This window comes from Talpa occidentalis, unplaced genomic scaffold (genome assembly GCF_014898055.3).
Source record: "Talpa occidentalis isolate TD23 unplaced genomic scaffold, MPIMG_talOcc4v2.1 talOcc4.173, whole genome shotgun sequence".
Lineage (NCBI taxonomy): Eukaryota > Metazoa > Chordata > Mammalia > Eulipotyphla > Talpidae > Talpa > Talpa occidentalis.
This window is the reverse complement of record NW_023601779.1, coordinates 91-25,521: the sequence shown is the minus strand read 5'-3', so window position 1 is coordinate 25,521 and position 25,431 is coordinate 91. Positions and strand designations below refer to the sequence as shown.

Sequence of the window (25,431 nt, the reverse complement as noted above, 5' to 3'; positions counted from 1 at the left end):
GAACCATTCAGAGCTATTAAGGAATTGATGATACAATTGCAAGTGCTTCCTCCTAACAACAGCCTTAAATTTCAGTTCCCTTGGCACTAACTAGCATGCACGCAGATGGAGTGTTTGAGTAAATAAGGAACACGAAACATTTTAGCTGCTCCATGTCAGACCCTTTACTTCAGCAAAGACATTGGAGACATTAAATGACAGGCACTGCAGTTTTCCATTAGAAAATACTGAAATTGGATTGCTTTCCACTTTAAGTAAGAAGTTTGAGTGATGCGATTGAAAAGTGTTTCCAATACAAAAGTAAGAACTTGGTAATTTTAGTTGTTCTATGCACTCTAAATTTTCTATAGACTTGATAACTTTCTTTTAAAAAAACTAACCCTATGGTTTTATTGTAAATAACTTTTTTTAAGTGCATGGTAAGAGTAGACATTTACTCAGCAATTACTAAATAATTTAGTGTTTGATTCACAGAATTATTAATACACTGTTTTTTGGGGTAATATAATTGAATTTCAAGTTAAATAGTTCATAATTTGGTCTTTTTCATTATCTGCAAGGCATATTCATTTCTTTCCATCTGAAACATTCTAGTCATGACAGATTAACTGAAAAACTTAACATTCTCCTTTTTTGTGAATTACAGCTTTTCAAACTTCCCACTGTAGATTTTTTCTTTTTTAAATTTTTCTATTTCTACTTTTACCTTCAGAACTGTTAGACATTTTAATTTCTGAACCTGACCCAATAATGAAAAAAGAGTAAATGAGTAAGTTAATAAGTAATTATGCATTCGTATATCTTTGAATGATAAGAGTTGTGGTCTGTGTAGCTTTTCGAGGGGATGCACATACTATGATAAAATGATAGTAATTAACTTTTACTGCTGAACCATATGATAAGATGATTGGGGTATATGTATGTGCACGTGCAGCTGGGTTTTTTGGCCTACAAAAAGAAGAACGAGATCCAGCCAAAACCCAAATCAGAACCTTTGGAAAGCTTCCTTACAATCTGATTTCAGCTAATGTCTACACACTTTAACACATTGTCTAATGCTTAGTGTAAAGACTGGCTGTCAGACTTCTCCATGCTATTCTGGGCTCTGTTACTCACTACAAAATATTTCATTCTTAGATCCCATGGGTCCTTCTGTAAATTTCAGGATTTGAGGCATAGGGGGTGGTTGGTGTAAGTTAATTAATATTAGCATGCAAGTCCAATAAAAAAATTCTTAATAGGTCATAATGCAATGGTAGGAGAAATAGAATTCAGGCTGGCTTTGGTCAGTAAAAAACAGACAAATTGGAAGAAGTTTCAAAAAGAGAACCCATAGTAATTATAAGATGGAAAGGGCTGACTGATTTCTAAAAGAAGAAACAGTATGTTCCATTATGCTTGAAGAGGGGCCAACAGAGAAGGGTATGATAGGATCCAATAAGAATGCAAAGGCCAAGAGGAAGAGTAGTGTTGGCATGGCATAAAGAAGGATTATCCAGAAATAATGTAAGAAAATCAGGAAAATCTTCAAACAGGTTAAAGTTTAGCAACAGCTTCATAACAAAAGATTTTAGATTAATAGCATGTGATGAACATGTATAGTACATTTTAAATGTCTTTTAAAAATCACTGGAAGGTTTAACCTCCAAAAGCAGGTGTCCACATTTATGTGACTATTATAACCTGCTTCATTGACTTGGAGTACATGTATTGCCACGCCTTTTCCCCAAACCTGCTCTACTAGCAGGATATGGAGTCTTTCCTTAAGGTGCCCCAAATATCTTAGACCCAGAAAAAGACCATCATGTTTGTGACCTGGAATGTGATAGGCTACTCACTGCCTGAAATCTGATAGGCCACCACTATTGATGACTGCTTCTGCCTGGTAGGGCTAGCCAGGGCTAACCAGCTGTGCATAGCTGTCAAGCATCCCCCTCCACATTGGTGGAACTCCACATTGCATTCCCAGGTGACATACTCTTTCAGTTTATACTGCCTTGCTCAGCCATAGTACCTAGAACAAACCTCTGGCTAAGCCATCCAGAATTAGAGGAACATAATATCTGCTCCACATATTATGGCTGCATATCCTCCTAGGTTTGGTTGCCTCATTTTCTGAAGGTAATTTCATTTCAAGGAACTTGTTCTCCTCCATTTACTCAGGGACTCCATGGTCCGTCCATGTCTTCCAGTATATTGTCCACTTCGTTCCCTATAATCATCTCTGTGGAGGCAGTTTTGCTAAGTGGTGCAATATCAACAATAAAATGGTCTTTATGAAGTCAAAGAAAGCTAACTTTTCTTAATTAAAATGACAATATTCCTCTCCCTGTGATAAATTAGAAATATTTCTTTCACAGACTCTTAGACTCAGAGAGTACACATTTGTATAAAACCATGCTGGTCTTTGACCTCACCGGTGGCGCAGCGGTTGAGCGCTGGGCTGCGAACCTGCCTGCAGTCTCTGCAGCACCGGTTCGATCCCCGGCCAGCTGGCGAGGGTCCCACATGGTGTGCAGACCTCTCCTGCCACACCTGCTGCTCCCCTCAGCAGTGTCCTCCATCTGTCTGTCTGCTCTGCTCCCCGCTCTGACTCTGGTGAATTCTCTCACCCTCCCACGCTTCTGACTGTGCCCAGTGCTTGTATAAATGGATGGATGGATGGATCTTTAAAACAAAAAAAAACCACGCTAGTCTTCTAGTCCAGATTTTTTATTCAAACATGGAAAAGGTCCAGAGAAAGCTAGGTAATTTATCCAAGTTCACAATACTGCTAGTGCCAGGGTTTAGCCAGAAGCTCTAGGTCCCTGGTCTACTCCTCTTTCTGCTGCACCTTTCCTTTCTCTTTTGATTTTCTTTCATCTCATCTTTCATTAAAGAACATACAATTTTGTATTCTTCATAGCAAGTTTCTCTCTTCTTGCTGGAGGTTAATCAATATATAGTATTTGTGAATGGATTGGAAAAATGAGATCTTGTATAGCTCTCCTGCTTCTTATGAATTAGGTGCACCATCTACATTCTCCAACAGTGATTGTTCCACCTAGTTTTGAGTGTTGTCTAATACATTCAAGCTATTATAACTTGAACTCAATAAATTTCCACAGACTAAATGAGAAAACTGAATGTTATAAAAGAAGAATTTGAGAACTAAGAATGGAAAAAATAAATCAGACTTGAGACCTTATATGGAAGATAAGAAAATTCTGAAAACATTCCAAGGAAAAGAAGCCAGAGTAAAAACCATTTATCTTCTTAGTAGATAACAAAGAACTTAGCAGCAATTAACTAAGCATAGAAAGAAAGTATGTAAATTTGATCTTTCCCCATGGTTTATGGTCTTTATAACTGAATTTTGTCATTTAGAATGTTATTCTTTTTAATTGAGGTAAGTTTAGTTTACAACACTGTATAGGTTTTAGGTGTACAATCTCTCACCTCTGTAACTGAATATATCACACCATGAGTGCCACTGAAAGTCCAATCACCACCCACCCTCAGTCACTAAGTCCCCTCTGTTTATTCCCTCCCTCCTCTTCCCCTCTGGTTATAAACACTCTGTTGTCAGTCTAAGTAAGGGCTTGATTTGTTTTGTTTGAATGATTTTTAGTCTTTACCTTCCACAAATGAGTGAAATCATATGTAATTTGTCTTTCTTCTTCTGACTTTATATCACTTAGCATAACTCCATCAAGTTCTACCCATGTTATCCTCAATAGCAAGCTTTTGTCTTTTTTATGACTAAGTATTATTCCACTGTTGGTATATTCCACATCACTGTTGGTATATTCCACATCACTGTTGGTATATCCATTCATTTATCACTTTGCACTCAGGTTGTTTCCATGTCTTGGTTGTCATGCAGTAAACACAGGGGTACATATCTCTTTTTAAATTAGTATTTTCATGTAGAATGCCATTTTCATTGTATTAAAAAAATGATTCCAGATAATAAAGCTTGCTGATACTTATTCTTTTATTGGAACACCAAAGAACTAAAAATTCTAAGTACAGAAACATTTTTATAATTAGGTATTGCAAACCATCATTTATAGTCAAATAAATTTTACACTATATGGTTAGTGGTGGGATCAATTGTTTGTATAGTGCTTAGAACAACTATAATATAGTGGATGAATCTACGATTTTTACTTCTAAACAATACAGAGTAACAGGTAATAGACTTATCCTCCTACCTGAAACAACTATAATACAGATAAAATATAGAAAGTAATGTTTTTCAAGATATTGCACACCAAGTGACAAAAGACATTTATCTCCAAGAGAGGGAAAGCAAGCTGAGCCCAGTATCTGTGTTGAGACAGTTTCCAGGTCATGGCATAGGAAGGAATAACCAAAGAGCCAGACTGACTCCTGGGTTGAAGAGATGGAGTGAATAGTATGGAAAGACTGTTGCAGCTTATGTTCAGAACACAAGGAAGCAGAGGAGAGTTGCACAGAGGAAAAATTGCAGAGATCTACAAAGGGTTTCCCTTGAATGCAGAGTACCATTAATACTTGTGTATGGGTCTCCCTGGTGGTCTAAGGGTTTTAAGTCTCAGCGCTATCACTGCTGCAGCCTGAGTTCGATTCCCGGCCAGGGAGCTGGCCCACATGGAGCAGCAGACCTCTCCTGTTTCACCTACTGCTCTCCTCAGCAGTGTATTTCAATAGCTCCGCCTGTTCTGCTCCCTACCCTGTCTCTGGTGAATTCTCTCTCTCCCTGCACCTCTGGCCTACAGACCAGTTCGTCCATGCATAAAATAAATAAAAATAAATCTTTTTTTAAAAAAATACCTGTGTATGATAAAACAATGAAGAATAGGGAATGAACCACCAATAACAATTAAAAGGAACAGTACTCACAACTCTCAGAGGATCAGGAATAACACCTTTTCCAATCAGGAATAACAGTCAGACTAACAGACCCATAATTCAGGGTCATTGGGTAAAGGGTACTCAGAAGAGTTTTAATTCAGCATTGGGAATAATGAGCCCTAAACTAAATGTTCATGTTCTCACCTAACAGATCTTAAAAGCAAAGCCTGAAGGATTAGACTGTCTCTGTGTAACTCAACTGTATCTTAGAACAAAGCTTAAGACTGTTTATAAGAAGACAAAAATACCAGGCATTCAACAAGGTAAAATTCACTGTCTGGCATCCAATAAAAATTTCCTAGGCATGCTCAGAAACAGGAAAATATTACTCATAATAAATAGAAATATCAATCAGTTGAAACAGAACTGACACCAATGTTAGAATTAGTAGTCAAGGGCATTGAAATTGTTATTATTACAGTATTCCAAATATTCAGAACATTACAGGAATGATTTACTATCTTAAATGGCAATGCTGAAGATAGAAAAAGATCCAAATTGGACTTTCACATATGAGAAACACAGTCTGTGATAAAAAATTATATTGGAAGAAATTAATGGCAGATTAGGTATTACAAAAGAAAACATTAGTGAATTTGAAGGTCTGGCGATAGAAACTGTCCAAAGTGAAATACAGAAAGAAATATGACCAAAAAGAAACGAACAGAATATGTGAGCTCTAGGATAATTTCAGGTGGTCTAATAGACATGTAACTATACTGAGAAGAAAAAGGGAGGTAGATGAAATATTTGGCCAATATAATTGAAAAAATAATGGCTGAGATATTTCGGATTTGATGAAAACTATAAAACCATCCATCTAAGAAATGTAAGAATCGGGCCTCCCCTGGTGGCGCAGGTGGTTGAGCTCTGTGAAGCTGTCCGCAGCCTCTACAGCACCAGTTCGATCCCAGCCAACCGGCAAGGGTCCCACATGGCGCAGCAGACCTCTCCTGTTTTGCCCGCTGCTCCCCTCAACAGTGTATTTCGTCAGTCTGCCTGTTCTATTCCCCGCTCTGTCTCTGGTGAATGCTCTCACCCTCCTGCAAATTTGGCCTGTACCCTGGTTCTTGTGTAAATAAATAAATAAATCTTTTAAAAAAATGTAAGAATCATGAAGAAAATGATAACAAGAAATATCAATTTTAAATTGTTCAAAACAAGTGTTGAAGAGAAAATCTTAAAAGGTAAAAGATCTTAGTTTAAAGAGTTAAACTCCCCCCTTAGGAAATTAGAAAAAAGAAAAGCAAGTTAAACCCAAAATAAGCAAAAGAAAGGATATAGAAATGAGAGCAGAAATCAGTATAATAGAAAAGCAGAATATAAAGAAAATCAATTTAACTACAAGCTAATTCTTTGAGAATACCAATAATGTTATAAACCTCTAGCCAAAATGATTAGGGGAAAAAAGAGAAATGATGAAAACTTCCATGATCAAGAATGTGAGAGAGATGACATTCATACAGATTCTACTGATATTAGAATAAAAATAAGGAAATATTATATACAACTTTATGCCAGTAAATTTTTAATTTTTTAAAAAAATTGAATTTGTAGTTAAAATCCAGAACCAGAAGCCTTCACAGTTAAATTCTACCAAATATTTACAGAAGAAATCATGCCAGTTCTACAAATTCTTCTGGAAAACTGAAGAGGAAGAAATACATCCCAAATCATTTCTGAAATCTGCATTACACTGTTACTAAAATCAGATTTTAAAATAGAAAATAACTACAAACTAATATATCCTTTTAAGCATAGACGCAAAAATTTCTTAACAAAATGTTAGTGAATTAAGACAATGTATAACAAGACAAATACATCATGATCAAGTGGAATTTGTTCTAGAAGTGCAAGGTTGGTTTAACATTCAAAAAAATCAGTCGGTGTTATTCATACTAGCTTACTATGAAAATAAAAACTACATGATATCTCAATAGATGCAGAAAAAGCATTTGACAAAATCCAGTATCCATTCTAGATTTTTTTTTAATTCCCAGCAAACTAACTATAGAAAGAAAGCTTCTCAACTCAGTAGGAGTATTTATGAAACATTTATAGATATCATCATAAATAGCATTTAAAGACTACATGGATTTCCATTAATGTCAAAAATAAGTTAAGGATGTTGCTCTTAACCCTTCTGTTCAACATTGGACAGGAGATTGTAGTCAATTCAGTAAGACCAAAAAAAGACATTGAAATCAATATTGAAAGAAGTAAACTGTCTTTATTTACACCAAATGTACTCTTCTCTGCTGAAAGTCTATGGACTCCACCCTTAAAATGGCTTAATGACAAGTTAAACAAAGGTGCATGATACAAAATTGGTGCATGATTGGTGCACAAAATCATTTATAGTTCTGTGTACTAACAATGAAAAATCAGTAATTTAAGTAAAAAACAACAAAATCATTCAATTGCATTAAAATATTTGATATCTAGGTGTAATTCTGACAAAAAGTTGTCACCTTGTTTTAGATAAAGATATTTTTAGATACAACACCAAAAGCATGATCCATAAAAGGAAAAAGTTGCTCGATTGGATTATACCAAATGAATATTTTATACTCTGCAAAACACTGGTAAGAGAATGAAAAGACAAGCTACATCCTTGGGGAATATACTTGCAAAACACATAACTGATAAAGAACTTTTATTCAAAGCATATGAAAAGCTCTCAAAACTCATTAAGAAAACAACCCACTGAAAGAAAGGCAAAGATTAGGCTGGGGGTGATTGGGGGTTGGGGGCTTAGGCTGGGCATCCAGTTACTGTCTCATCTCGTCAAGGCTGTGCCTTTGACTTTAAAATGAAAGTCCACCCTGAGTGCAAACTGGTCCAACCACTATGGAGAGCTGTGTGGAGATTCCTCCACCTACTAAAGGTAGAGCTTCCATATGATCCAGCAATTCCACTCCTAGGTATTTACCCAAAGGACACAGAAACATTAATTCCAAAGAGCACCTGCACCCCTCTGTTTATAGCAGCACAATTTACAATGGCTAAGCTTTGAAAACAACCCAAATGCCCAAAAATAGATGACTGTATCAAGAAGATGTCGTCCATGTACACCATGGAATATTACTCAGCATTCAAAAAAGATAAACACATGCCATTTGCAGCAACATGGATGGATCTGGAAGGGATCATGCTCAGCAAAATAAGCCAGAAAGAAAAAGAAAATACCGGATGGTCTCACTCATAGCAGGAATCTAGAAAACCTAAATAAGGGACCAGGAAAAAGAATAACTATAAGAAAGAAAAAAATGAAAATCAACAAACAACTATGAACCAGAGACACATTTGGGGGGGGTGCGGGGAAAGAAGGGATTGGGGTCAAAATCAGGGGGTTGCAATTGTATGGGGAATATAAAATTAAAAAATTAATTAAAAAAAAGAATAAACGAGTTGAAAAGAAAAAAAATAAAAGTCCACCCAGCTGGAAAAAAATGTGGAAAGAATCTGAATAGACATTTCTCCAAAGATAGATGGACAGCAATAAGCACATGAAATATGCACAACTTTAGTCATTAGAGAAAAGCCAGCTAAAACCATGAAGAGATACTGTAGTCTGCAGAATAGCCAGAATTGGAAAGACTGACCATCCCAAGTTTTGGCAAGGATGTATAAGAACTAGAATTCTCACAGGTGGCTGGTGAAAATATAAAATTATATAGCCACTTTAGAAGACAATGGCAGTTTCTTAAAAAATTAGACTTACACATATAAAATACATTCTATTCTAATCCTAGATACAAAAGAAATGAAACGTGTTAAGATAAAGATTTACATACTAATCTACAGGAGCTTTGTTTGGAATGGTAAAAGCTTGGAAACACCCAAATATCCATCAATGGATGAATGGGTAAAAATTTGTGTTATACCCATATAATAGAACACTACTCAGCAAAAAAGGAACACACTCTTTTTTTAGTATTTTTGTTGACATAGTAATATTGGTTTATAGTATAGTAAAACATTCATGTGTACAGCTTTATGTTTTGTTTTCTGTATGTGCTATATTGCATGCATCACCAAAAGTCTAGTTTCTATTCACTATACATTTGACCCCCTCTACCTGTTTTACCCACCCACACCCTCTTTCCTTCAGAATCTAAGAGTTAGTTTTTATTTTGTTTTGTTCATTTGCCTTGTTCTTTTATCTTCCACATGAGTGAAATCATAGTGTTTTCTTTTCCCATCTGACTTTTGATGCATGCAACAACACGGATGAATTGCAAAATAACAAAGCTGAATTTTATTATTAAAATAACCAGACATAAAAGAATACAGTCTGGGCCTCCCCGGTGGCGCAGCGGTTGAGTGCTGGGTTGCGAAGCTGCGCGCGGCTTCTGCGGCGCCGGTTCGATCCCCGGCTGCTCCCCGGCCACCAGAGGAGGGTCCCACATGGCGCGCAGACCTCTCCTGCCGCCCGCTGCTCCCCTCAGCAGTGTACCTCGGTCCTTCTGCCTGCTCTGCTCCCCGCTCTGGCTCTGGTGGGTTCTCTCGCCCTCCCGCGCTTCTGACTGTACCCAGTGCATGTATAAACAAAACGGACAGACAAACCAGCAAACAAATAAATAAAGCATGCCTCTATAAAAAAAAAAAAAAAAAAAAAAAAAAAAAAAAGAATACAGTCTGTAGGATCCCATTTGTATCCAAAAGAGAAAATATAAACTATCGGGAAGCAGATCTGTGATTTTACTGAGAAGTGTAAGTGGCATTCAGGGCATTAAGTTACTTTATGTGGTGAAGGATATGTTTACTGTCTTGATTGTGTTGATGATTTCATATCAAAATGCATACTACAAACATAAATACATGCAATTTGTTCTGTTAAATCTGTTAAAAAATAAGAATAAAGCCAAGGAGAAAGATACACTATTAGAATCCATGCTAATAGCAAACACTACTAAAAATCAGATTATATAAATTAATTACAGATACTATTTCTTAAAATACATCAATGAATACTTTGTAAAGCAGAGACTCCTTTTGTAAAAATAATTTTTGCTAGTGAATACAGCTTATCTTAGGACTCCTAATGTGGTAAATATATTGCCTCAAGGAGGATGTACATCAAGTTTGCTGGAATAACCACAACGTGATTCCACTTCTTTTCAAGAACTTTTTATGAGCAACAATAGCATTATGTTGGTAGCGCTTTGTCTTGAAGTGGCAGAGGGACATTGTAGTCACTGGCTGTATCTGCTCTTAGATGCACACAGTTTTGTTCACTTGCTAAATTATGTGCTGTGATTAGATATTTACTCTGCGTGGCATCTGGGCCAAATTTCAACCCAGGACCTTACATGTACTTTAAGAAAGCATTGCAAATACTTGAAAATGATTTATTTCCTCGTAACACAAAGCTCAATTTAATATTTTAATTGGGACTATATATGTGTGAATGTTCCTTCTCAATCTGATAAGAAAATCTAACTACCAAGTTGTAAAGTACCCATGTGTTGATAGCATTTAATACCACTTCATACTACAGTTGTAATACTATTTTAAGAACCTGTGGGGGTTTTTCTAGCTAACATTCTCTGTCAATAACCTGTGACCCCTAAGTTCCCATACTTTGTAAACTCCATAAAAGCAGGAATTCCTATCATGTAGCCAAGTGTTTAGAATAGAGGGGGCAGTCAATAAATATCTGCCAAATGATGAAATAAATAATAAAGTATACATGTGTTTTCAGTGTTTGGGGTGTGCCAGTTAAAGTCCTGGCATTGTCACCAAGTCTTGGCGTTGTCACCATGGTGTAAACGGCTGCAGTAAGTAGAAAGGATAAAGGTCAACCATGGAACATGACTTCCCATGTTCTCTGAGCTCATTGTGCTCAGCATGAATGTGTGAATTGGCAATTCTGTTCTTCTGCCTGGCTCCTGGCAATGAGACAGAGAAACTGTGATGTTCTTTCTCATCTTCTCTTTCTGACTCAGAGAGCAGTGGTGACCCAGCCTCTCTTTCTTGCAGGGTGTAAACGGCATGTCTGTGGATGAGAAGCCTGACTCCCCCATGTATGTGTATGAGTCCACAGTCCACTGCACCAACATCCTCCTGGGCCTCAATGACCAGCGGAAAAAGGATATTCTCTGTGACGTGACTCTGATCGTGGAAAGGAAGGAGTTCCGCGCCCACCGGGCTGTGCTGGCTGCGTGCAGTGAATATTTCTGGCAGGCGCTGGTGGGACAGACGAAAAATGACTTGGTGGTCAGCTTGCCTGAGGAGGTACAGTAGTTTGGTCTCTTTGTGTGGTGCCTGATGGAGGCTTATTGACTTGAGGACACTTGACTGAGGAGGAGCTAGCAGGTGGGCCCTGTGCCATGTTCCACTTGGGAGGCCCCCTACACGTGAGGTTTGTGGTGCAGCCAGTTTCCATTTGATGCACTTAGAGTCTCAGAGGCATGAATATGATCAGAGCATCTTTCTTTAAGGGAAATGAACCTCACCTGTGGCTCATAGTCACACACAGTTTCTAGTTCACTTATTCTTCAGGTTTTGAGTTGTTCAGCCAGAGATGGGTACGGTCCTAAAAGTGGGATCTGAATCACTGGGACTGTAGCTATGATTTTTCTCTTTCAGATGGTTGAAGGATCACTAGATTTCCCTTGAGAGAAAAAGCGTGAAAGTAGTCACAGCACCATTCTTGCTTGAGGGAAAATAAAAGCAAGCAGTAATTTTTACAGTTAATATAGTAAGATTCTAAGAAGTGTAAACTTGCTTTTCTCACCATTGTTGAAAATACCCTACTCAAGTTTCTTAACTACTTCAGTGAGTCCAGTCATTTCTGTATGTTGGGGCCACTAGTAACTGGACCTGTGCTGTTCAGATATGACATTTAGTTAGATGGTTTCAGGTGCAGGAACTCCAAAGACGTGCTTCACCGGGACAAAACACCACATTGGTCCCCCTTTGAATGGTGTACGCGGTTCCTCTTCTTCCAGTCTCCAGACTTCCCTTCACTTTCATGAAACCCAGGGTAATACTGAACAGCCTTCAGCCTTATGTTGAAAGCCAGAATCATTCCCTGTGTGCCAGCACAGCGTTTAACACTAGCACAGCCCCCAACAACTATGCAGGGTTTCCACTCCTGGGGCACAATCCACATCCACAGTCTGTGCCAATAGAGCCCCAGAGCTGTGCACTGATCCTCTGAGCAGCTCTTCACAGCAACCCTTGAAAAATGAAGATCCCGTCACCCCGATGTAAGGTGCCAATGAGTACAACTAACATTCAGTCCCAGTTTCACAAACCCAAATGCTTCCAGAGGCTCAACAAATAATATAAATGAGAAAGCAGACTGTGTATAAGACATTAGGAAACCGGATACAGAAAAGCATCCAATTTCAACAGAAAGAGCAGATAAGCAAACAAGACATGGGGATCACCAGGCCCAGTCCTTTGTTAAGCAATATCTGCTGTTATCCTGTAGTGGAGAGAGGCCAGATGATAAAGTGTGGGTTGCGGAAACTCTCAGCATTTTTATATTAGTACTCTTCTTTAAGTACTCACATAAAAGCTCCACTATTGCTCCTCATACCACTAGTTTGTAGATAACTATTGGGATAGCATGTAGAAAGATCCCAATACTAGGAACAAAAGGAAAAATCAGTTAAATATAATTCGGACTGGGTTAAGGAGGGATGTTTAGACACCAAATAATATAGGAAGGTGAAGAAATGGCAGCTGTGGTGTGACTGGGTGACCCTGAGCTGGATTTCCCTTGTCTATACTATTAGGGTGCTTATGCTATCTTAGTTAATGATAAATAGAAAAGTTCTTAGGATGGTTCTTGTCCCATAGTAGGCATTCATCAAATTAGGGCTCTTTCTTCTTTTCTAGGCAGCATAAATGCCTTTCTTATTCCAACTCTAGAATTCTCTGGAAATATTTGGAAAACTTGCAGTTATCCAGGAAAAGAGTGGGCATAGAATTAATTTTTTTAAGATTTATTTATTTATGCATGCAAGAACTGGGGTACAAGCCAAAGGTATGGGGAGTGAGAGGATTCACCAGAGATAGAATGGGGAACAGAACAGGCAGACTGTCTGAAATACACTGCTGAGGGGAGCAGCGGGAGAGATAGGAGAGGTCTGCTGCACCATGTGGGTTGCTCCCTGCCTGGCCAGGAATCGAACTCATGCTGCAGTGGCAGCGGATAGTTTCATAGGTTGCGTCTTAACCCCTTGCAGCACCACGGAGGCCCTAGAATTAATTTATTATCTGTGGCAAGCCACCTCATTTATGGTATTTTGCTAATTTTTTTTAAAAGTTGGATTATAGTAAATATAGTTATAAATGAAAAATCCTGCTTTATATATGTGTGCTTGGGTCTCTCTTCAGTGACTCTTGGCCCCATTGGGGACTCCCTGGACTATGTGCTCCAAGCCCTGGCCTGCCCCAGTTAGCTCTGGAATCCTAGGCACTAACCTCTCTGAGCCCAATTCTTACTTGTAAATAATGCTAAAATTCTGAAGTTCTTGAATTATTAATCATAATATAATACCAAGGCAGTAAAATTAAAGAAAACTGGGATATACATGTACATGACATAACCTGAAAGTTACCTCTTAGTCAAATCCCAGATTACTGTTTATTTCCTTAGCATGTGGCACGCACTTTACCTTTTAAAGTAAGAGACACACTATAGAGATATCACATAACATTCTGCTACTTGACTTTTGATTGCTTGTATTTCAGTTAGTGAGAATTTGCTATGTGCCAATTTTCTTTCTTTGTAGCTTTGTAAAATGTTTGATGTCCCTCTATTGTCTCCATCCCCCATACCATTCAGGTATTCTGGGTATTCATGGACCTGAAACCTTCAGATATAAGTAGACATTTTTTCTTTTACATATGAAACATGAATCCATATTAACAGTCACCCAGTTCTAAGCATCTTGCCAGTGGAGCCGCCCCCCATGGTATCTTCCTCTGTGGGCCTGTGATTTTCTCCCAGACCTCCTCCCTCTGCTCCCAGCACCTGCCTGTGGCTCCAAGTGCCAGCAGCTCTTTTCTCTCCTTGACTGTACACACTGAAAATTCCTTGCAGGCTCTCTAGTTACTGTCCTCCTTCGCTCAGTGAATTACTTCATAGAATTTGAATTAAGTGGTAAATAAACAAAAATGCCAATACTACCGTGAAAAGTAGCTGCCTGAAACCAACAGCACCTGGAACATATGATGTGAAAGAAGGTATTTGATTAGCTCCTTAGAAATCTTTAAACCTCATTAAACTCCTACCACCAAATTCAAATCAACTCTGGCCCTTTCCCAGCCTGTTCACCTTGGTCCACATCTACACATCCTGGCTAGCCAGTCTTCGTGAATCTCAGGAGGCCAGCACAGCCATGTCAGAGAGCTCCTCCTTGGATTAAGAAACTTCCAGATACTGTCATCACTCCCACCCCAAATTGGTCAGTTTAAGTCAATCCCAACTCTGGCCTCCAGCTGCTGTTCAGTTGTTCAATTCTACCCCCAAGTCCTGACTCCCCTCAGGGAACACAATTACCAGCAAATCAGAGCCACTCACTCTTAGTACCCAGTGTAGCCTTGAACTGAAAGGGAGAGAGACTAAAATAGAGGTCTCCTTCTAGAAGTCAAAGACTAATTGAATGTTCTTGCTCTCTTTCCCTTTAAAATGGAATTATAGGGCCTCCCCGGTGGCGCAGCGGTTGAACACTGGGTTGCAAAGCTGCCCGCAGCCTCTGCATTGCTGGTTCGATCCCAGGCCACTGGGTGAGGGTCCCACATGGTGCGCAGACCTCTCCTGCCACGCCCGCTGCTCCCCTCAACAGTGTATTTCGTCAGTCTGTCTGTTCTGCTCCCTGCTCTGGCTCTGGTGAATCCTCTCACCTTCCCGCGCTTCTGACTGTACCCAGTGCTTGTATAAATAAATAAATAAATCTTTAAAAAAAAAATTAAAAAATAGGGCCTCCCCTGTGGCGCAGCGGTTGAGCGCTGGGTTGCGAAGCTGCCCGCAGCCTCTGCAGTGCCAGTTCGATCCCGGCCACCGGCAAGGGTCCCACATGGCGTGCAGACCTCTCCTGCCACGCCCACTGCTCCCCTCAGCAGTGTATTTCGTTAGTCTGCCTGTTCTGTTCCCTGCTCTGGCTCTGGTGAATCCTCTCACCCTCCCGCGCTTCTGACTGTACCCAGTGCTTGTATAAATAAATAATAAATAAATAAATAAATCTTTAAAAAAAAAATCTTTAAAAAAAAATTTAAAATAAAATGGAATTGTAGTCCCTGGGATTTATATGACTTGAGTGTTGTCTCCCATAGGAAAGGCATGCAGGAATTTCTTTCACCAAATTGTAAGACATAAGATATTGTACATAGTACTTCCATTAAATAATGAGGGATCACTTGATTACAATTAGTAAGTGTATTTTGCACTAAGAGATGAAGAAAAAGTGGTTGATGTGCCCAGCATTGCAAGGCCATTCTTCCATTCCTCAGGATTACAATAGACTCAGTAATCACTCTCTTAGTTATAGAAACCATTTAGAACTGGATGCCACTGTACCAGAAGTGTCATCATAGTCATGAACTTCAGTCTTATGATGTGACAGGTACTGAGCCAGAAATGGAGTGTGCCTCCTAGGAGACTTGTAAAAATGGGTTTTTACATCAACCACATCCTCAGGAGGCTTACTGGCTCCCTCCCAGAATGTGTGCAAAACACACATTTGAAAAGGTCAAATGATAATAAGTATTGGAAAGTATAACAGAGAAAGGGAGCCCTTGTGTACTCTTGGTAAGAATGTAAGTTGGTGCAGATACATGAGGAAAAGGTATGGAGGTGCCTCAAAAACTTTTAAATAGACCTATTAATTACATCCAACAATTCCCCTTCTTCCTATATCTGAAGAAAATAAAATGACTGCTTCAAGGGGATGCCTTAACTCCCATATTCATTCTGCATTATTCACAGTATCTAAGATATGGAGACAACCCAAGTATCTGCTGACAAATGATTGGATAAAGAAAATGTGAAGTATGTGCGCAGTGGAGTATTCAGCCTTATGAAAGAAAGAAATTCTATTTGCCGCAACATGGGCAGACCTGGAGGGCTAAGTGAATTGTGCTAAGTGAATTAAGCCTGACATAGAAAGGCAAATATTGCATGTTTTCACATGTGACATCTAAAAATGTCAAACTCATCGTAAGAGAGAGTAGAATGGTGGTTACCAGAGGCTGAGGGGTAGAGCAAAAGGAAGATATTGATCAAAGGGTACAAACTTTCAGTTATAAGATGAATAAGCTCTGGAAACCTAATGTTTAACATGGTGACTGTAGTTAATAATAATGCATGATTTAACTGAAATGTGCTAAGAGAGTAGATCTCAACTGTTCTCACCACACACAAAAAAATGGTAACTTTGAGAGGTGATAGATATATTTAGATTGTGGTGTACACATTTTACAGTGTATATTTCACAGTGTATACATATATCAAAACATTACATATATATCTCAAATATATTATTTTGTCAGTAAATTTTGATAAATATTAAGTACTAATTAAATAAATATTTAGAAGAGGGGGAGAGAGATGATTGCTGAGACCACTTCCTTCTTGGGATTCTTTCCTTGTCCTTTCACCCTCTAGAGAAGAGGTGTCTTGCAGGAAGTGGAAGAGTGTGGGGTAAGTATGGCTCCTTGAGGTGGGCCTTAGGCTTTCATAGGTATAAATATATTTCAGACTTCTGCTCACTCAGTCTATCACTATCATTTTCTCTCTCTGTCTCTCTCAACAGTTTAAGACAGATCTTTTTTTCTCAGTGCTAAACAAAAAAAAAAATTGACTCAGAAGCATTCTGGAGAAAAGACATTTGTTGTTAAATCTTAACCAAAGGGTACAGTAAAGAGTTCAGCAGTATTACTGCTGAATATAGAGGGCAACAAGAAAATAGTGGGATCTTCATGTCTGAAAATTTTTAGAGGGTGTGGAAGTTGTTAATGTCTCTGAGATGATTTAGTTTCAGTCTTTTAAAAAAGCAATAAGGTAGGCATGGTTACATTTGGACAGTCTTTTCTGTGGTGTTACACACTGCACTAACTCTAGAGACTGCACTAACTCTAGAGAACAGACTGCACTAACTCTAGAGAACAGGATGCTGGTAGTATTCTGAGCCTGACTGTAGCTGTGGTGGGAAGTGAGGTTTGGTAATAAACTGTGGGTGAGGTCTTTGGGAAATTCCATCACCAGGATAAGAAAAAGCACTCACCAATCCCAAAGCACAGAGCCAACCCTTTGCCCTCCACATAAACAGAACTCCAAAGAAGCACAGGCAAATTTTAAGATCTGTAGAGAATCATGCAGGAGGGCTTGAGAAAGCTGCAATCTAGACCTTGGCACTAATTGCTTGTAAGGTCCTGAGCAAGTCAATCAACTTCTTTGTACTTCTCTCTCCAGACTCATTGATTAAGCAACTTTATTCAATAACAATTCATTCAACGAGTATTTGTCAAGAGCCTACTGTGTAACAGGAGACACTGTGCTAGATACTGAGTTGAACCTTGTGAACAGAACAGTTTACATTCCAGTGAGGAAAAGGAGGAGAGACAGAAAATAAATCAATATGATCTATTCTTGATTGGATGCCATTGAGAAGATAATAACAGTGAAGGCGGGTTAAGGGAACCAGGGTATGGGTATTGTATTTTAAATATGGTGGCCAAGAATGGTCTGCTTGAGAGGATGACTTTTGAGCAAGACTTAAAGGAGATGAGGGAGCCAACCATACTGATGGCTGGGGAGGAGTAACTATAGGAGGAATGGGGAAGGCTCTGAGGCTGTAGGAGGCTTGATGTCTGACACCAGTAAGCAGAATGAGCAATGGGTAGACTGAGAAGAGAATATGAGAGCATCTTAGATCCAGACTGCACCTTGTTGGGCATATTACCTTTGGAATGACTGGAGGCAGTTGGAAGGTTTAGTAAAAGAGGTCCTTTTGGCTATATGAAAATAGAAAAGAGGGGAAGCAGGTGGTGGCGCAGCGGTTGAGCGCGGGTTGCGAGCTGCCAGCCTCTGCAGCGCTTAATCCCGGCTGTCCGGCCACCGAGGAGCTGGCGCGCAGATTCTCCTGCTGCCCGTGCTTAGTGTACTTCGTCCTTCTGCCTGCTCTGCTCCCGCTCTGGCTCTGTGAATTCTCTCAGTCCCGTGTTCTAGTACAAGTGTTGTATAAGTAAATAATATCTTAAAAAAAAAAAGAAAAAAGAATTTCTAAAAAAAAAAAAAAGAGGGGAGGGCAGAAGCAGGAAAAGCATTTAAGATCTAATGCAACAGCCTTGCCATGATGTAATTGGCCTAGACCAGGATGACAATAATGATTAGTATCAGCATCAGATTCTGGTGATACTTTGAAGGCAGAGCTTATCAGATGTTCTTAGAAATTGGATTTAGGATGGAAGTAAAAGAGAGGAGTCAAGGATAAGTCCAAAGTTTGGACTCTGAGCTATTGGAAGAACCCAGTTGCCATTAACTGAGATTGGTGAAGACTAGGGAAAGTAGGCTTGGAGTGCAGAGAGAGAGGGGAATGGACTAGGAGTTCTGTTTGTACATATTAAGTTTAAGAGGCCTGTTTACATCTACGTGGTAATAACTAGTGCACGGTAGGATATACATGGATGGCATCATGAGAGAAATCCAGCCTGGAGATAGGACTTTTAGTACTAGAATTTCGGGGATATTGAAAGCCATAGGACAGGATACAATAATCAAGGAATGAGAGTAAGTAGAAAAAAAGATGTCCCAGGATTGAGCCTTGAAGCTTTCTGCAAGTAAGTCAGGGAAATGAGGAGGAGCCTGCAGGGTAGACCAAGAAGAGGAGTAACTTTAAGGTGGAAGGAAAAGTAAACACATGTGCTGGAATCCAGGTAAAGAAAGTATTTCAATGAGGAAAGAGTAGGTAATTATGTCAAATGATTCCAGTATCCAACTAAAATGAAGGCTGAAAATTGACTGTCCCACAGCTTGGAAGCCATTTTTTATTTCACTGAGCATTTTTGAGGGTGCAGTCAGAGGAAAAACAAACTCTATGGTACTCAAGACAGTGTGGGAAGAGAGAAATTTTGAGAAAGCTAATGGAGGCTACATTTATTTTAGACCTTTTCAGTTAAAGAGAACAGAAAAGTGGGCCAGGAGTTCCAGGGAAAGTTTCAAAGGAGATTTCATTGTGGTTCTTTTGTTTTCAGTAGGAAGAAATTTCAGCATGCTTGCACTCCACGTTGGGTATTATCTGTATTCACCCTTCCCCAATTTTCCTCTTTCCTGGACACACAGGGAGACCAACTTTTTAATCAGTTGTGTTATGTGACTAGCATCTAATCAATGAAATGTGAAGAAAATAATGTATCACTTCTGCTCTGAGGCAGTTCAAAGTATATATGGGTTCTTCATGTTGTTTTCTGTCCATTTAACTGGTGTCAGAGAACACCAAATAGTAGAACTGCAACCTAAGTCCCTGAGTCACTATTAGAGAAGAGTCATCTGACTTAAATTAATGACATGAATGAGAAGCAAAGTTTTATGTTAAGCCTTTCCAGTTTGGTGTTTGTGTTTATCTGTTACCACAGCATAGCTTAGCTCATGCTGACTAATACTTGGCTGATGGAAAAGTTTCAAAAGAAAAAAAAATCTTAATGATACAGGAAACAGAAAACCTTTGCACAACAAATGTCATTGAGTATTTGAGAGAAAATGAGACCTACTAACTAGTTGGGCAAACTCAACTTAGCAAGACACATCTTTTTTCTGAAAATGAAGTTGAACTGGAGGATCTCTGAAGTCCTCTCCTAGCCTGTAGGTTTTGGTCCTTGAACTTTTCTAGGTTCCTGCTGGAGGGAGAGAAGAAATCTTGCTGATCAGAAAGAGGAAAGATGTTGAGAGATTTAGGGAAAGAGAAAAGAAAAAGAACTATAGGATTTCAAGAGGAGTGAGTTTACTCCTCTAACTTCTCTTTGTAAATATTCTCTGACTTTTCAGAAATGGTCACAAGAGTGCACAGGTGCTGACCGCTAAAGAACTATAGAACCTTTGGGCTCTTTGATAAGGCAGATTGTAGAAGAAACAGATCATTGCTCACTAACCATTTTAGAAGGTGCTAGGATAAAAAAAAGGATTTTACATTTAATGACCTCAATTTCAGTAGGATTGTTCAGGGAGTAACAATACTGGTTACCAACTTGGCTTGCAGAGCTGCTCTTCAGATTAATGAAATGTAATATGTTAAACTTCTTGGAAGGATGGTGCTATATAAACAGAAGGTGTTATTATTCCCATAAAAGGAAAGCACAGTCTCTCTGATGAAATGGCTCTTACCTCAGAATCCTCATTAAAAACTGTGGTGCAATTTTCCAAGTTGCATTAGTGAGACTTGGCAGCAGATGAAAAAAAAAAAAAAGCAAATAAATAGTAAGTCAAAGTATTCCAGGTAGTTACTTGCTAGGAAGTATGAAGTTTTCAAGTCCTAGAATCATGCTGATAATTTTGAAATGCTAAAGGCAGAATTTATTTATATAGTTATACAAAGGTGACTTCCAGCCCTGAAATCTGGGCTTGGGTATCAAATGAGAGTGCCATAAAGCAAAGCCATGAAAAAGAAGCTAATACTATTGTGATTCCATCTCCGAAGGCTGCTCGATGGAGCTGATACAGAGGAGGGAAAATCTAGTGTGAAAATAGCCACAGCAATAACTAATTTTAAAACTGAAATGCATAAGCTGTTTCCAAACCTCTTACATTTTTTAAATCCTGAGGCCAGTAAGTCCTATTTAAAGAAACTATGGAGAGATGCGTTCCTCTTTTGGCATAGTAGAAGGAGTTGAGTAGACAACAAAAAAGACATATTTAAAAAATTATTTTAAATGACCTGATTTCAAGACCAGGTTTAAGATTCTTTTTCTGTACCTATTTATCCTATATAATACCAGATGACCATAATAACAACATTTAAAAATGGATTTATAGCGCCTTTGACAGTGTAGTTGTTTGCATTAAATTTTATAAAACTTGTTACCACTGTATTTTTAAAACTATCTTTGTATATGAGTTAAATGTCTCTTACATGTCTTTCTTTTCCCTCTTATGGAGCGTCTTAGGTATTTCAATTAAAATTAATAATAGCTTTAAAGACAGAGTTCAGAGCTATAAAGTTGCTCACTTGATCAGTAATCATAACTATTATTTTGTCATATTTAATCACAGAACCAGAGCCTTTAACAGGATATTTAATTAAACTTTTAATTCATGATAAGAAGTTAAATAGCACTTGGGAGGAGGTTTTTTTAAAATTATTTCCACTCTCATCCAGATTACCCCCATCCAAAAAAAAAAAAAAGGTGTGATAGAAAGACATAATGGCTGTCAGCCAAGGGTATTGTAGGTCATGCCAGCATGAGTTGGCAGCGAGCCATTGTCCAATTAGCATGGCTTCATCGTTGCAGAGTAATCACTCTTGTGTAGATGGTTGAGTCACTCATGATGTAGTGGTGCTTCACTCGAGCCAGTACTTCTTAGAATAGGTTTCTTGTTCGCTGTTATTACCTGCCCTACTTTACCAATAAAAGCACAGGACCGGTTAGGCTGAAAGCCGAACAGAAGAGAAACATCGATTATATATCTCATTTTTCTTTGCTTCCTGAAAACTGAGATTGCAATTAAACAGTGAAAGCATGGTGTGTTTTGTAAATGAGTTACAAGAAAATACAGTTTCTACATCAAATACTCAGTGTTGCAATCCAAGAGTCGGTTTTTATTCTCTTTTCTTTGGCAGCTTTAGCACTTGGCAAAAATGTAAGGATATCAGTAAAGTTACCTAATAATCTTAATAGATTCACATTCCATTCAAAAACTTGGAATGCCACCAAACTGCTTCAGGTTCAGCTCCATTGTTGGAGTGCCCTTGACATTTCTGGTGGGTATGGAGTTATACACAGCAGACAGCTTTTGAAAGAGACCCTTCTTATGGTGAGAACACTGGAGCCTGGTTGGACAAGTTGTAAACCAGGAAACTGATTCAGGAATTTCTTAACAAAATGGATGATATCAGACATTGGAGTGGTGGGTAGTTGTCAGTAGAAAAAGACTGTTCTTAGAAGCACAAAGAACAGAACATTAGTGTTGGCACTAATGAGTTCATACTTTTATGTCATTCTTGTATGTTTGGGTTTTCATCAAATCACAGGCTAGATAAAGGGTTGGGTGGTTTTTGCTTTCAGGACTAGAGCAATTCAGTAATGGCACTTATGGTTTCCTAATATCTCAGAAGTGTTTTTTTTCCCATTAACTTGGTGCATAAGTAAAATTCATCACTTTGCCATAGATTCCTAAAATATGTTGACAGTCTTTCTAACTGACATTGGCAACACCTTCCAAGTAGCTGGTGATGCAGTGAGCTTTACTGTCTGAGGTGGACTTCTGTGTGCCGCCTGGCAAAGGCAGTGTGTGAAAAAGTGAATGTATCAGCACCCTGGGTGGGATGGAGCCAGGCCTCCACTATGAGCAAGTTTTTTGACTGACTGGCAGCAAAGAGAAATACTGGCAGCTGTTCCCAAGCAAGCCAAAAGTTGGCCCTGGGGTGAAAAAATATGCTGGAATTTAGCCAACAGAAGATTCCTGGGTTTAGAAGAAAATCAAAGGAAACATAAAGAAGGTCACAATTATAGCCTTCCAACTTGTTCAAGTAACAACAGTTTTATCTTCTGCTTTATAAAAGACAATATTAAATGTCATTGCTACTCATTCTTTTCTGTTTCTTTTTTTCTTTCCTGTTTTATTTTTGTTCTGTTGATTTTTTTTTATTTTTTTATATGCAAAATCAAATGGCAGATTACTCTTCCTAAAAGTGGTACATAGATGATGTCACTGGAGGCAGCACCAGCAACCAGAGCTAGAGACCAGAGCCGGTCTCTCAGAGCCATGGTCACACAATGCCCAACTGTGTTGAGTGATACAGGGTGGAATGGAATGATGTGTGGAGGTCACATCAAAAATCTATCCAGAAAGGCCCTTAACACCTCACAACTTGCCTATTATTCTTGTTTTATCAGTTATTCAAAGAGAAGTGTGGGGAAAATGGAAAGTTACTAAAAGGTCAGGAAATGTCTGCAGAAAGTCAGGCCCCCTCAAGGTCTTGCCTTACAATGATGAGTTCCAGTAAGACAAGATACTTTCATGTATGCATGTCATTCTTCCTTCCAACGAACAGCTTGAACGTGTGGAAATATTTTTTCTGCCAAGTTGAGCTATGGTCGCCTAGGAATTAATTGACTTGTGCCCTACAAATATGAAGGTGGAAGACTAAAAATGTGCAATACCAAGATTCAGAGCAAGAACTTCATAGTCAGAAATAGCAGGGTACTAAGAGGAGCTATCTGAACCACACCTTTTGTAACTCTGGAGACTTTTGGGGTCAGTTATATCCATTATTAGATTAATAGGATGTTCGTGTAGAGAAATGGGATGACCTTTCAAAGTTCTGTTTGACAAAGTATCTCCATGCCACCTATCTCAGACAGTTGATGTTGATTAGATGTTTCTGTTCACTAACAAGAAAAAGTATCCCAGTTACATAGGAGGGACTTTAAAGGAGAATTTTGTAACAGTGCAAGGTGCTTCATACTGAAGTGAAGTATAAAAGTAAATACAGAAAATTAAGAATTTCCTTCAAAGGAATTGAGAAAGAGAGAATGAGATTGAGATTAAAGTAGATATCCAAAAGGACAAGATGACTTAAGTACACCACTTCATAGAAGCAGGGGAATAGAGCCCATGACCCCTTCATATGTCACTTTGGGGAGCAGGGGGGTAACTAAGAATATAAAGCAAGACCATCTCTTTAAAGAGCCTACAATATCGTGGAAGAATCAATATAAAACTTTAGAAATCACAAGTAACCAATTCATTGTTGATGCCAAATTGTATTGGCTGTTATTTGTGCTTCAGAAGTTCAGGTGCGGGGAGCAAGGGGCAACAGTGAGGAGGACAGGATTATCCTTCCATCTCCCCCAGGAATTTTAGACCACCTATAACCATTGATTAGGACTTTGTTAGGGAATGCGTGGGGAGAGGTTATTCAGGACAGGATAGCAACAAAGCAAAGGCCCAAAAGAAGCATTCACAGAGCATGGAGGACCCAACTTTGAGCAGCACAGAGGGTAGCAGCACAGATCTGACCATTCAAAATATGGTCAGATTATATGAGCTTACCATGAGAGAGTAAATTTTAGGCACAATAATTTAGTTTTGATAGGGTAAGCAATAACAGTTAACTGAATCACCATGAAATGAGATGTTGGCATGGTGAGAACAACTTCAGGACTGTCTAGTAATGAAACACTTGATGGATGGAGCAGCAACTGCTCCAGACAGAGGGCATAGCCAGGAGACTTCCATGGCACTAGCATGAGCTGACGAAGGAGTCTGCCTGTGGAGGAACTGGGAGGATGCTGGTGCCTTTCAGAGATCCTGAAAACTGGGTGTGGGATCACATAGGTGAGGAAAGCAGCCATCAAGCCTTGCTGTTTGTCTGTAGTGCTGTGCATATACTCAAGGCACTGAGCATGCAGAACTGAAGGTACAGATATGAAGAACACACCACACAGATTATGGCTGAAACCACTGGGAATGCCTGATCCCTCTGAGAAAAGAGAAGCAAAAATACTCGCGCTGTCGTGGCGGGTTTGCTGAAGAAGACCACTGGCCTTGTGGGACTGGCTGTATGTGACACTCTGCATGAGAGGCTAAGAATATTGTACACAAAAGATTCTTGATGTTCTTGAGCAAATCCCTAAAAATGCAGCAGCATAGGAAGTACACAGAACAGATTACCAATGAGAAGCTGGGTATTGTTAAAGCAAAAACAGATGTTAAAAATTAGAGGATCGGCTTCAGGGTGGTGAAATAGAAGAGGTGAGTCTTCAGGCTGAAAATGAACTAAGTCTGGCAAGAAAATAATACAATGGAAACCATGGGACCTTTAGTGGAAGAGCCTCCTGCCACCAGTGGAAATGGCCAATATAATGACATGTGTGTTGATGAGAAACTGATGCAATTAAATGTTCTGTTAAATTTAAAAAAAAAAAAAGAGAGAAGCAAAAATAGGGCCGGGCTGAGATTGAGCTTCAACACCTAGACTCCCATTGCTGTTTCCTCTACTGAGAACAGATTTTCTCTGGATTGCTGCTTTTTATTCTGTCTTCACTTATTTAGGAAATATTAAAGACCCAATAGTTTATCAGACTGAGGATGCTATATATTTATAGATGTTCTCTAAGGTACCTTCTAAAAACTATGCCTATATTGCCCCATAGTCAGTACAGCCAAATACAAGCACCTGCAAGGAGATGCTTAATTTTCTAAAGAATAAAACCCTGAAAACACAACCCCAGTGTTGTTTGTATCACTGCTACATTTTTAAATGCCAGAAACAGATTCAGGCCAAGATGGCCACTGGGGGCTAAGACCATTATGATGAGTGTTTGATGGACATTATATATACCAGGCAACATGCACAGACACAAGTAGCACCACAC

At 38.9% G+C, this 25,431-nt stretch overlaps 1 pseudogene; it reads left to right on the top strand.

Annotated features, from left to right (window-relative positions):
• Positions 1-10,875: 10,875 nt before the first annotated feature.
• On the top strand, positions 10,876-24,958 carry LOC119250643 (NADH dehydrogenase [ubiquinone] 1 alpha subcomplex subunit 5-like; annotated as a pseudogene).
• Positions 24,959-25,431: the final 473 nt, after the last annotated feature.